The sequence below is a fragment of the Arvicola amphibius genome, chromosome 9 (assembly GCF_903992535.2).
Source record: "Arvicola amphibius chromosome 9, mArvAmp1.2, whole genome shotgun sequence".
NCBI classification, from domain to species: Eukaryota; Metazoa; Chordata; class Mammalia; order Rodentia; family Cricetidae; genus Arvicola; species Arvicola amphibius.
Window position 1 is genome coordinate 64,409,513 of NC_052055.2, and position 13,705 is coordinate 64,423,217.

At 35.9% G+C, this 13,705-nt stretch overlaps 1 protein-coding gene across 1 annotated transcript in view; it reads right to left on the reverse strand.

The window, feature by feature from the left end:
* The window catches only part of Kcnh8 (potassium voltage-gated channel subfamily H member 8), a 463,803-nt gene that overhangs the window by 157,686 nt on the left and 292,412 nt on the right, over nt 1-13,705 (reverse strand). The gene's annotated exons all lie outside the window — the stretch shown is intronic.

Here is a 13,705-nt window from a genome sequence, read left to right on the forward strand (position 1 = left end):
ATAAAAAGGCACAGGTCAACAGATTGCATATGAAAACAGAATCAATCCGTCTTCTGCATGCAAAAAACACAATTCAACCTCAAAGACAGACATCGTCTCAGAGTAAAGGGTTGGGAAAAATATACCAATCAAATGGACCTAAGAAACAAATGGATATAGCTATCCTAATATCTAATAAAATAGACTTCAAACTAAAATCAATCAAAAGAGACAAAGAAGGTCATTTCATATTAGTCACAGGAAAAATCCATCAAGAGGAAATCTCAGTACTGAACATCTATGCTCCAAATACAAGGGCACCCTCATGTGTAAAAGAAACACTTGTAAAGCTTAAATCATTATTAAGCCCCATGCACTAATAGTGGGAGACTTCAACACTCCCTTCTTACCACTGTACAGGTCAGTCAGACAAAAAAGGAACAGAGAAATAAGGGAACTAACAGATGTTATGACTCAAATGGACTTAAAAGTCATCTATAGAATATTCCATCCAAACAGAAAAGAATATACCTTCTATTCAGCAGATCATGGAATATTCTCAAAAGATGACCACATACTTGGTAACAAAACAAACCTCAACAAATAGAAAAAAAATTGGAATAACCCCATGTATCTTATCGGATCACCATAGCTTAAAACTAGAAGGCAACAGCAATACAAATTCCAGAAAGCCCATAAACACATGGAAATTAAACAAGGCTCACTTGAATTATTAATGGGTCAAGGAAGAAATAAAGGGAGATATTGAAGACTTCCTAAAATTCAACAAAAATTACCACACTACATACTCAAATATATGGGACACAATAAAAGCAGTTTTAAGAGGAAAGTTCATAGCACTAAATGCCTACATAAAGAAGCTGGAAAATCATTCACTAGTGAATTAACAGAGCATTTAAAAACTTTAGAACAAAAATATGCAAACTTACCCAAGAGGACTATATGGCAGGAAATAATCAAATTGAGAGCTGAAATCAACAACAACAACAACAACAAAAGAAAGGAAACAATACAAAGAATCAATGAGACAAAGAGTTGGTTCTTTGAACAAATCAACAAACCTTTATCCAAACTAACCAAAAGGCAGAGAGAGAATATCCAAATTCACAAAATCAGTAATGAAAAGGAAGACATAACAGCAGATATGGAAGAAATATAAAGAATCATCAGGTCATATTTTGAAAACCTGTATTCCACAAAATTGGAAAGCGTAAAGGAAATGGACAACATTCTGGATAAATATCACTTCACTTACCAAAATTAAATCAAGAACAGAAAAGCAAATTAAACAGACCTATAACTGCTGAAGAAATAGAAACAGTCATCAAAAGTCTCCCAACCAAAAAAAGTTCATGACCAGATGGATTCAGCTCAGAATTCTACAAGACTTTCAAAGAAGAAATAATACCAAGAGTCCTCAAATTATTCCACACATTAGAAACAGAAGGAACACTGTCAAACTCTTTTTATGTGACTCCAATTACCCTGATATTCAAACCACAGAAAAACATAACTAAGAAAGAGATTTACAGACCAATCTCACTCATGAATATTGATGCAAAAATACTAAAGAAAATAATACTGGCAAATTGAATCCAAGAACATATCAGAACCATCATCTACCATGATCAAGTCGGCTTCCTCCCAGAGATGCAGGGATGGTTTAACATATGAAAATCTGTCAACGTAACCCACCATATAAACAAACTGAAAAATAAAAACCACATGATCATCTCATTAGATGACGAAAAAGCTTTTGACAAAATACAACATCCCTTCATGATAAAGGTATCGGAGAGAGCAGGTATAAAAGGGACATACTGAAACATAATAAAGGCAATATACAGCAAGTCGACAGCCAACAAAAGCTAAATGGAGAGAAACTCCCAGAAATCCCTCTGAAATCAGGAACAAGACAAGGTTGTCTACTGTCTCCATATCTATTCAATATAGTTCTTGAGGTCCTAGCTAGAGTAATAAGACATCAAAAGGAGATGAAGGGAATACAAATAGAAAAAGATGTCAAACTCTCACTATTTGCTGATGATTTGATAGTTTACATAAACGACCCCAAAAATTCTACCAAGAACTTCTACAACTCATAAACACTTCTAATAATGTATCAGGATGCAAGATTAACTTAAAAAAAATCAGTAGTCCTCCAGTACAAAGATGATAAACGGACTGGGAAAGAAATCAGAGAAACATTACCCTTCACAATAGCCACAGATAGCATAAAATACCTTGGAGTAATTTTAACCAAACAAGTGGGAGACTTGTATGACAAGTACTTTAAATCTTTAAAAAAAATTTTAAAACCTTAAAATGAAAGAAATTGAAGAAGACACCAGAAAGTAGAAAGATCTCTCATGCTCTTGGGTAGGTAGAATTAATATAGTAAAAATGGCAATCTTACCAAAAGCAATCTACAGATTCAGTGGAATGCCTGTCAAAATCCCAGCAAAATTCTTCACACACTGCAAAAGAATGGTACTCAATTTGATATGAAAATGCAAAAACCCAGAATAGCCAAAGCAATCCTGTACAATAAAAGAACTTCTGGAGGCATCACAGTCCCTGACTTCAAACTCTACTACAGAGCTACAGTACTGAAAACAGCTGGTATTGGCATAAAAAAAAACCAAATAGGAGGACCAATGGAACTGAATTGAAAACCTGAATATTAATCTACACACCTCTGAACACCTGATTTTTGACAAAGAAGCAAAAAAATATCAAATGGAAAAAAGAAAGCATATTTAACAAATGGTGCTGGCATAACTGGATATTAACATGTAGAAGAATGAAAATAGACCCATATCTATAACCATGCACAAAATTCAAGTCCAAACGGATCAAAGACCTCAACATAAAGCCAGCTACACTGAACCTTATAGAAGAGAAAGTGGGAAGTACACTTGAATGCATTGGCAAAGGAAACCACTTCCTAAATATAACCCCAGCAGCACAGACACTGAGAGAAACAATTAATAAATGGGACCTCCTGAAACTGAAAAGCTTCTGTAATCAAGCCTGATGACATAATTTTAATTTCTTGGACCTATATGATCAAAGGAGAGACTCTATTCTTGCCAGTTGTCTTATGACATGTGTACCACAAATAAATAAAATTTGCTCTTAATAAGAACCAAACTTTTCTGAATTATAAAGCAATAATAATAATAATATGTTGGTATTTAAACCATTTTCAGCAAATCCTTTTAGTAGTTAATTAAGCAAATAACTTCCTGAAATGTTAGTATATGTAGGTGAACTGATTATTTTTGAAACTACAAAAAATTAATTAAAGCTTATGAAACACATTTGATATATATTACTTGAAATTCTATGAAATATTTAAAAGTCAATAACTTTTTATTCAATCATAATTATAACAAAATTGATGTAAAATTGGTTTCACTCATAGAAGCACAAAAGTATAAAAATGGTTAGAAGTAAATTCAAGAATTATATGTGACTGGTATAAAGGAAAAGGCCTAATTTTACTTAATTTTTAGATAATATTTTAAATAAATGGAGACCAAATACCATAGCTTTCTGCTAAAAATACCTCAGTGTTACACAAGAATTATTCTCAATCTTGTTTCTAAAATGAATGCCAACTAAAATCCCATTTGGATTTTGATGGAAGTAATTTTCTTATAATATTGATTTAAGTAAAAAGGCAGATTAGAATGGTTCCCACTCTGCTTATTCTACAAAGTTTTAAACAGCACAATAATTAAAATGTTGAAATAACAGTGCAAAAATAGATTTGATGTAAGAAGAATGAAGTCTAATAATGTCATAAGCCATAATTAAATATGATTAAAATGCCATATTTAATTAATGATAATGAATGAACCATTCCAAAAATGATATTGGGAAACTGGTTGGGCATTTGAAAATCAATTAGTTAATTAACCTGCTATAACCCAGCCTCAAATCAGCTAAACCAGGCTCATCCTTGATCCCCCAAACTAAGCTTTTCTTCAAAGCTCTCCTAGCCTTTGGGGACATTGTAAAGGTAGCACTTTCTGTGTGACATATTTCAAGTTTGAGAACCATCATCAGTGATCATCAGTTCATACAGGAAAACACCAAAGAGTAGAAGGGAGGAGGTCAGAAACATTGTTTCCAGTGACTGATACCACAGGCTCTGTTAGGCATCAAATAGGAAGCCAGCCAGTGAAGAATATACTCAAAGGAGACTCTCTTTCAAGTCTGAATCTGGGGCAGTAGGCATGATATTTAAGATCCAAGACCAATCTATGAAAACTGAAGAACAAGAAATATCTCTGTGGGTGAGAACTCTGGACTGAAGAGCTATGAATAGTGCCAACAAAAACTACCTCTTTGAGGATGGACCTATGTTTGGCGTTTACTCCAACAGATAATACAAAAGAGTGGCACAACATGATAGGGAGTAAAGAGGAGGGTGTTAAAATATCAAGTCACACATGACTGAAACTGTTGCTTGCAATTTTCTACCTCAATGTGACGACACAGTATGAAATTACATAAGAGATGGAAGACAGGGTAAAAGCTACAATATGGTACAATTTATGTTCAACCCTTGCACTCAGTAACTCACAACAACCTGCACTAGCCCCACATGAGATCAACCACTAATCATTCAAAGAAGGGGAGAGTCACAGGCTCCTACTCTTTACCTGTGAACTAGATTCTGTGAAAGGTGTAATAAATCATTCTTTTTAGTGTGTACCATTGTCAAGTGTATCAGATCTCAGTGAATACTGCCTAACCCATGGTAACAAAGATGACCCTGGTTAATCACAAAACAAAATGAATAGATGAGAATGTGAGAGAGATTTGTGGAGTGGGGAGTAGGGAGATGGATGGTAAGAGTGGTTAGTATATATATGAATACATGCAATGTCTAAGAATAAATTTTATTAATAAAATTACAATAGTGACAGACAAATTTAGTGAAATATCAAAAATATAATGGCATTTAGGAATTGTATCTCTAAAATCAGCATTTTAAAATTTCAGAGAAGATATGAGAGATAGCATAAAGATTTTAATGAAATACACATATTTTAATAGAGCTCAAGTGGCCATGCCATCACTGGATAGTAATAATTAATCTGAATTAAAAATCTTATCTTCTCAAGAATCTTTTATCCTCAGGAATATGACATGAAGGTTCTAGAGTTTAATTCTACCAATAAAGTTTATCTGTCTAAACTGGGTAAAGTATATTAGCATGAATGATACAAAGACCAGAAATATTTTTTTAAATACGTACATAAAGACAGACAGACAGATAGTGTTTTTACTTATCTGTATGCATGCTTGTATGTGTGTCTATATGCAGATGGTATGGATGCCACAGAGCCCTGAAGAGGGTATCAAATCTCTTGGAGCTGGAGTTACATATAGTTTTTATCTGTCCATCAAGGGTGCTGAAAATTGACGTCTGTTTCTCTGCAAGAGCACCAAGAAATGCTCTTAACAACCTTTCCAGCCCTTCCTGGAAGTATTTTGAAGTGTCATCCTTTACATTTCAAATCAGAGATTTAGCTTGAGAATAGCAGTAGTAAGTGGTCATAGTCTTTTATTCTAAAAATTAATTTTCACAGTAAATCATAAATAATCAATAATGTAAGAGCAATGACTGATGTTTTTCTTTACTGGGATCATAAATAAGGCTTGTTACACATATAAATTTTTGAACAACTTAAATTAACAAATGAAAACCCAGTAATAATTACAAGGGAATTAATTACAAGTTATAATTTAAAGGGAAATAAAGAGGTGAAAGTAAGCAATTGCTTTTCATGGCGTTAGAGTTCTATTGTAGTGAGATTTTGTTTATAGTTTAACAAGTAAAACTTGCCTGAAGATAAGAGAGCAGAGCTAAGCCACTGGTTAACCACAGAGGTCAGGCAGTGGTGGCACACACTTTTAGTCCCAGCACTCGGCAGACAGAGGCAAATGGATGTTCAAGCCAACCTGGGCTGCACAAGATTGAATCCACCTAAAAGCAAAACAGAGATTGCATAAAGGTCATCTTAACACTTGGGGTCGCATGCCTTTAATCCCAGCACTAGGGAGGTGGAGACATGAGTAATGGCTGGGCAAAGAGAGGACTATAAGGCGGGGAGGGGATGCTGAGAAACTCAGGGCATTCAGTCTGAGCATTTAATCTGAGGTTTCATAGTGACAGTATCTCCCCATTCAGGCTGAAACATTGGTAGAGGGAAGAACTCACTATAGTTCGCTGCACTTCTTTTTTGAGCTTTCAATATTAACCCCCATATCAGACTTTAGATTTTTATTAATAAGACCAATTGGAATTCATGCTTCAGACTGAGGAATGCATAGGCTGGAATCCAAGTTGACTAAGAGAAGAGGTCAGCCCAGACCACCTTCATCCTTTTGGGACTTTGTCTTTCAGTGAAGACTCAGGACCTCCCTCTAGTCCTTCCCTGCTTACCCTTTCTTTCCATTCCATCCTGAATCACTAAACCTTTGTGACTCCTTCAACCCACATAACCATTCTCTACTGGGACCTACAGTCATACCTGACTGAAACTCAGTTAGAACACCAGTCAACCCTCATCAAAGAGACTTCCGGGAGTAGATTGTAATAAACAGTCAGACCTACAACTAGTCTATGTACAGAGAGAGATTTTGGAGCAATCATCCCTAAAAGGAATGTCTTCATCAAACCCCTCCCCTCAAGATTGGGGATCTATGTGGAAGAAGAGGCAGACATATTGTAAGAGCCATAGTTGGTGGATGGCTCCCAGACGTGACAAGGCTGGTACACATGTGATTTCAGACAGACAATGCAGCAGGCACAGAACCTTCACAGATGCGAACCAGAAAAATCCCAGCATAGAGAAGGGAAAAGTGGACACCAAATCCTACCCCTAATCTAGGAACTATTTGCTACCTGCTAGGAAATGAAAAAATATCCATTTTCTCCAATAGTGTGTATCTGGATAGATCAACCACAGTCTAGATCCATCACATGCCTAGGAATAGTTGGCCAACACAAAGCAGACTCCAATTTTGTTTGTTTTGGTATTTTATTTGCTTGTTTTGACTTTTGTTTTTCTGTTTTTAGATTTTTTGTCTTTTTATTGAGAGAAAGAACATAAATGGTGGGTAGGGAGGTGGAAAGGATCTGAAATGCTTTTGGGGGTGAATGAATATGATAAAATATATTTTTTAATCAAAATTACTTTTTTTGCTAGATAGTAGCAGGACACACCATTAATACAAGCACTAGCGAGGCAGAGACAGGCAGATTCTATGAGTTGGAGGCCAACCTAGTCTACAAAGTGAGTTTCAGAACAGCCAGTGCTGTTACACAGAGAAACCCTGTCTCAAAAAAAACAAAAAGCAAGCAAACCAAAAGAGAGAAACCAAAAAACCATAAATAAAATCCCCTTTTCATTCTAAATATAAAAATGTAAAAATTGTAATAACATATTTTTAAAAGGATAGAGGTAAATATTCAAAGGGGGCAGGAATCAGGTTATGGTGTTATAATGCAGACATTGGTGCAATAACCTAGACAATGTTTTATGAACTAGAAAAATAGAATGGCTTCATAACAATATCTATGATACTTAACTATATCTGTAATTATTGTAATGTGTACCAAGTTCTATGAGAGAAACAAACTAATTCCTTCTTAAGTGGTATTGAATACTGAAGAATTAAAAATGGAGACAGCAAAAGTCTCCAGAACAAAATTACAATTTAACAGCAACAGAATCCCAATGTTTGACATCTGGTGTAGAAGGTCCTTCAGTATTTGTGTTGCTTTCATTGGTTAATCAATAAAGAAACTGCTTGGCCTGATAGGGCAGAACTTAGATAGGTGGAGAAGAGAGAACTGTATTCTGGGAGGAAGAAAGCAGTAGATAGAGCCTAGCCGCCATGAAGCTGCCAGGTCAGATATGTTGAATCTTTCCCAGTAAGCCATGACCTCGTGGTGACATACAGATTATTAGAAATGGATGGAATCAAAATGTGAGAGTTAGCCAATAACAGGCTAGATCTTATGGACCAGGCAGTAATTTAACTAATGCAACTTCTGTGTGGCTATTTCAAGAGTAAGCTAGCGGGGCAGCCAGGACGAAAAGCTGACCCGTACCTCATACAACAGGCATCTTCTGCCTTCATAGTCTGTACTTCATAACACTTCACTTTAATCCACGTGAATAATGAATATTATGCTTATTAATCACCCATAACTATGTATCATTATGAAATATAGAAATGGTGTGATTTATTTCTAAGCATTGAACAAGGATTGACCTTAGAATTTCTTCTTTTATTGGTAGTATATAAGGAACGACACATCAGGAGATCCTCTGTGCTCACCTAGACCAATCCGCATCACATAGAGTACATGTTTATGGCATAAAAATGATTCATAGATGTCTATTCACACACATCTGTATTCATATATACTTGTGTGTATATAGTTACTTATATCACAATACCACACTGTAATCCCATGGCATTCCTAAAGAGCCAAGCTGCTTTTACACGATTTTATTTAAGCTCATTTGTGACTCTCCAGTTAAGCATTATTTATTGTTTCTACTTTATAAATGAGGAGAATCTCTAGTATGGATTTACTATGAGATAATATATGTAGTGTTCTCTGTTATAAAAAGATGAAAATCATTGGTTTTCTTTCCTATTATAATACATAGTTTAAAAACATTTCCCATGACACTTTCTTCTTAACCCCAAGTTTACAAGTTGCCAGCAGAAACTGACAATATGCGCCAAAGATTTGGTTAAGTACAGTTGTAGCTAGCGCATTCTTCAGGATTTCATAGATTGCCCTATGCCTTCAAGTCCTCCAGGACAGGGGTAAACATGTACTGCTTTTCTTCAAACCTCTATGACAATAGAAGCTTTGCGACTGGGAGCTTGTGTTCTAAAGTTTGAGGATAAGAACTCTGGGGCAAAGATTCTATGTGGATTGTAACCAGTGTTTTCCAGGTGCCACTTTGCCCTTCTCTCCTAGCAGCCCTGCAATCCTGTGAGCTTCCTGCTTGCTCTTTGAAATACAGTTTTTTTTTAGAAAGGACTGACACATGTCATTGAAAACCCTATCTTCCTTCCTTCATTTTTCTTTCATTCCTTCTTTTCATTTCTTTCTTTCTTTTTTGCTTTGTTATTTCAAAATGCCAGAATAAGTTTAAACAGAAGATCAGACTGAAGCAACAGTGATGGACATTTATATTTCTTTTATTTCTCCAGTATCTATGAGAAAAATGCAGTTGTATACTCCTCAAAATAATAAGGGAGTCTGGATTTTTTTTAAACAAACCATTTGCTCTCTATGGCAAAAGGCTGGAAATATTTTCCATTTTCACGAAGCTTCCTTCCAAAGCTGAATAGAGAACTGGATGCTCTTTTCAGTAAAGACACAGAGCTTTTTCTTCATTTCCCAGAACTAACAGGAACAGGAACACTTTCTGATGATGGCCTTCAGAACTGTGTTGAATTGTTTTAGCAGTGATGGTTGCTATTTTCTAGTAGATTTCCACAATCTTAGGAACAATGAAATTTGTAAAGAAGCTGGGGATTAGAAAAGACGGAGACAATGGAAGAAGAAAGAAGCACTCAGCCGCTTCAGATTAGAGTTCTTTGTTACTGGCTGCATATGATTCCTTCAACCTCAAGACTGCTACAGCATGTCTAATCAAAGGGCAGAGTCTCCTTGGAGCTTGGTGCAAAGAAAGGAACTGGGCTGCCCCACAGACCTACTGACCTGCATTTTAATGACTTTAATCGTGTGTGTGTGTGTCTGTGTGTGTCTGTGCAGAGCTATATGCATTGCATGTATGTGCCCACAGAGGCCAGAAGAGGAAGCCTGATTCCATGGAGCTGTAGTTACAGGTGTTTGGGGGTCACTCAATGTCATTGCTGGAACTGAATGTAGATCCTTGTCTGTGATTGGCATAGGTGCATTTTATACATCTACAAAAGATAAGCCTACTCAAACCTGAGAATTAAGAGATAAATCACCTCTTATGCTATAAACTACCTCTTACATTATAAAATGTCTGCTATTCCTTGGTAGATCATTTATTTCAAAGTTCAGCCTGTTAGGATTTTAGTTGAGAAAGAAGATAGAATAATATTTTCGGTACAAGGTTGGCCCACTGACTTGGATCAGTTTAGCTAAGTAAATAAGCACTAAGGAGGAGCTCACTGTTGCGCAGGCCTAAGGAGTGCAGACTGTGTTAGGGCAAGCAATGTGTGTAGAGCATCAGCTCAATTTGACATGATGGCATCTGTGAAGGCTGTGATGATTCAAAGAGGAATTCTAATAAATATTTCATCAACTTTTCTGAAGTTTTTAAATATGAAATTAAAGGTGTTAGACATTTGTCTTTTTTACTTAAGGGGGGAATCTCTCCACTGCATATGTACTGGAAAGACAGGATAAGAGGAAAGGAGTCTGTATTAGTTTTAACTGTTAAGATGCCATAACCTAGAATCACCTGCTAAGACAGTCTTGATGAGAAATTATCTTAATCATACTGGTCTGTGGATATGCTTGGGGGGGATGACATGATTGTTAATTATTATAGGAAGATTGTGCCCATTATGAGTGGCACTATTCCCTTGGTGATGAGTACAGTTTGTCAAGGGAGATTAAGAGCAACCAACCAGCAAGGAAGCCTCCATACATTCATTTCTCACTACTCTTGACTGTGGATGTGATGTGACTAGCTGCTTGAATTCATGTTTTGACTTGCCCTCAATCATGGACTATGATGTGGAATGCCCCTCTGTGTGCTGTCTTATTATTACTGGCTAATAAAGACGCTGTTTTGGCCTATGGCAGAGCAAAATATAGCTAGGCAGGAAAGAAGGCAGAGTTGAGGGAGACACCAGCAGGCACTCAGGAAGCAAGTTGTGAGGTAACAAGCCATGAGCTTCATGGTAAAATATAAGCTAATAGAAACAGGTTAAGTTGCAAAAGCTAGTTAATAATAAGCCTGAGCTAATAGGTTAAGCAGTTTATAATTGATGTTAAGCCTCAGAGTGAAACTGACAGGCAGGAGAACAGCCTCCAATTATAAATGGTGCCCAACGTAGGGCATGGATCCACATAAGACTTAAAAAAAACTTTAAAAGCTTTCTAAATACACAGAAACAGAGCCACACTGGGCTTCCTAGTCTCTCATGCCAGCCATGGTAAAGACATGTCTCCCAACAGCTGCCTACAAGATGAAGCCAGCCACCATGAGCTATGCTGTACAGTCTCTCACAGGACTTGGTACAGAGAGGCTATGGGTCCTGCTCTGTGTGGTGGATTTAGCTTTTGCTCATGTGAACAAAAGGCGTTTGTGGGCCAGCTGCATGCTACCTGATGTCAGCACTGGTGGCAGGGTCAGTAGGACTCTCGTTGCTACTCTCACCATGTTGAAATCTGAATGGGTCGAACCAACAGTGAACACAGCTGCTCTGGTCCTAGCCATGCCTGCTTACCGGTTTAAAACAGTGGTGAAGAAATGATTACAGATACACAACAAAGACAGATTCAAACAAAAAAAAATCTCTAAATAAGTCACAGTATGTTTAAAAATGTATGTAGGCATGGGAGAGAGAGAAAAAGAGTATAGACAGATAATGAAAGAAATGAAAAGTTTTAAAAATAAAACAAAGTTTTAAAGAGAGAGTAAAAATAATATAAAAGGAAAAAGTCATATAAAGGTAGAAGTTATGCAGAGTCTGAATTATGTATGCTACTGTATTTTCTTTGAATTTTTGACTGTTAATTAGCTAACTGCAGAGAAACATTTCATTGTGGGGACTGCTAAGCTAAACCAACTTTAAGGTAGCTTGACTTAAAAATTTGGGTCTAAAGATATGTTGCTTTGGAAAAGGGGTTCTGCTTTTACTTCCACAGAAGAACAGAAGCTTTGGATTTCCTTCAAGTCTAATGGTTTGAACAAGTAAGACCCTTGAGAAATCTCCATTGGAACAATGTCCAGAACAGCTTCAAGATAACTGGCTGAGATGATGCAGCCTTAAAGACAACTACAGTCAAGATTTAAACATAATTCTAAATTTTCTCAGGATTGACATAAGATTATCAGCACCCCCCAAAGTAGGAAGTAATATGAAAAAAATATACCTAAATTCCCAAAATATTGTTTATAAAAGTTTGTTTTCATTTAAAGGGGATTAGTTAATGCTCTTAGCCAATCTCTTTCTAACAGAGGAAAGGTGATGTGATAAAGAAGTGAGGGAAAAGAGTAGATTATTGAATTTAAATCCTCAAACCAAAGACAACTATTAATCTCAAAATACTTTATATTGGTATAGGTTTTAGTCTATTAATGCAAATTTAAGTTCAATTTTGTTAAACTATATGTATATGTATATGCTTGTTTAAGGTGTTATATTCATGGAGCTCATTAAAAATGTAATGTATAGCTACAAAATATAAATCTATAATAGTTAAACTTACAATCATGTTCATAAGATTTTCTAGATATGCAGAGATATATTTCAAATATATAGGTGAGCTTCAAACACTTCAAAGACCTACAGAAAATGACAATTAAAATGTTTTAAGAACTTAGACTTTTCTCAATAGTGAGACACATGTGCTTCTAGCAGCACCAATTACTTCAAGAGGATAATGGGCATCAAAGAAGCTTCTTAAGGAGTTTGCTTTCCTTGTAGTAGGGTTAGTCATTTGGGCAAGAAACTACTCTTGCCTAGAATGTTTGTCAGTATTTTGAGTATACTGGACATGCAGGACCCATAGAAAAATAACTGCTGAACTTGCCCAATACAGGTGAAACAGTACTTCAGGGTTCCTGCTTCATAGTAGATTCTGCCAGACATTCTGCAAAATGTAGAAGAAAGTGACTGGTGAATTTTCTGAAATAGTTGGGACAGTCCTTCAGAATTTTTTTTTCACTAAGAAATCTGCCAGACACTCTAGGCCTATATGCTGAAGATGGTTGCCCCAATGATACACAAGAATTTTGAGTGATTGTCCAGGCAGCCAGATATTGAACTCAGTCCTAGAGTTTTGGAAGTTGCTTACAAAACACTTCCTATTTAATTAGATAATATTATATCCTTCTGGCATCTTTGATGGAGTTGAAGACTAGATGGTTATGATTATAGTTTTACTTAATTATAATAAAAGATAAAATTGGATATAAAACTTTAGACTCACAAAGATAGAATAAATGAAGGATTTTCTTTAATTTTTCCAAATACAAATAAACTAAATATTATAACTGCAATTCTTGCTTGATACCTGCTTTATTTTACATAATTTTACTATGTTAAAGTTAAAGTTTCCCTTTTTAATTAGACAGAAAAGGGGAGATGATGTGGGATGCCCTTATCTATGCAGTGAATATGTTTTATTATCTTCAGTTAATAAATAAACTGCTTTGGTCTATGGCAGGACAGAATATATCTAGGCAGGATAGCCAAACTGAATACAGGGAGAAAAAAAGGCAGAGTTAAGGGAGACACCAGCAAGCAACAGGGAAGCAAGTAACAAGAATTGAGCTTCATGGTAAAATATAAGCTAATAGAAATGGGTTAATTTAAGTTGTAACAAATAGTTAGTAACAAGCCTGGGCTAATAAGTGAAACAGTTTTTAAATAGTATTAAGCCTCAGAGTTGTTATTTGGAAATGGCAGGCAGGAGATAAAC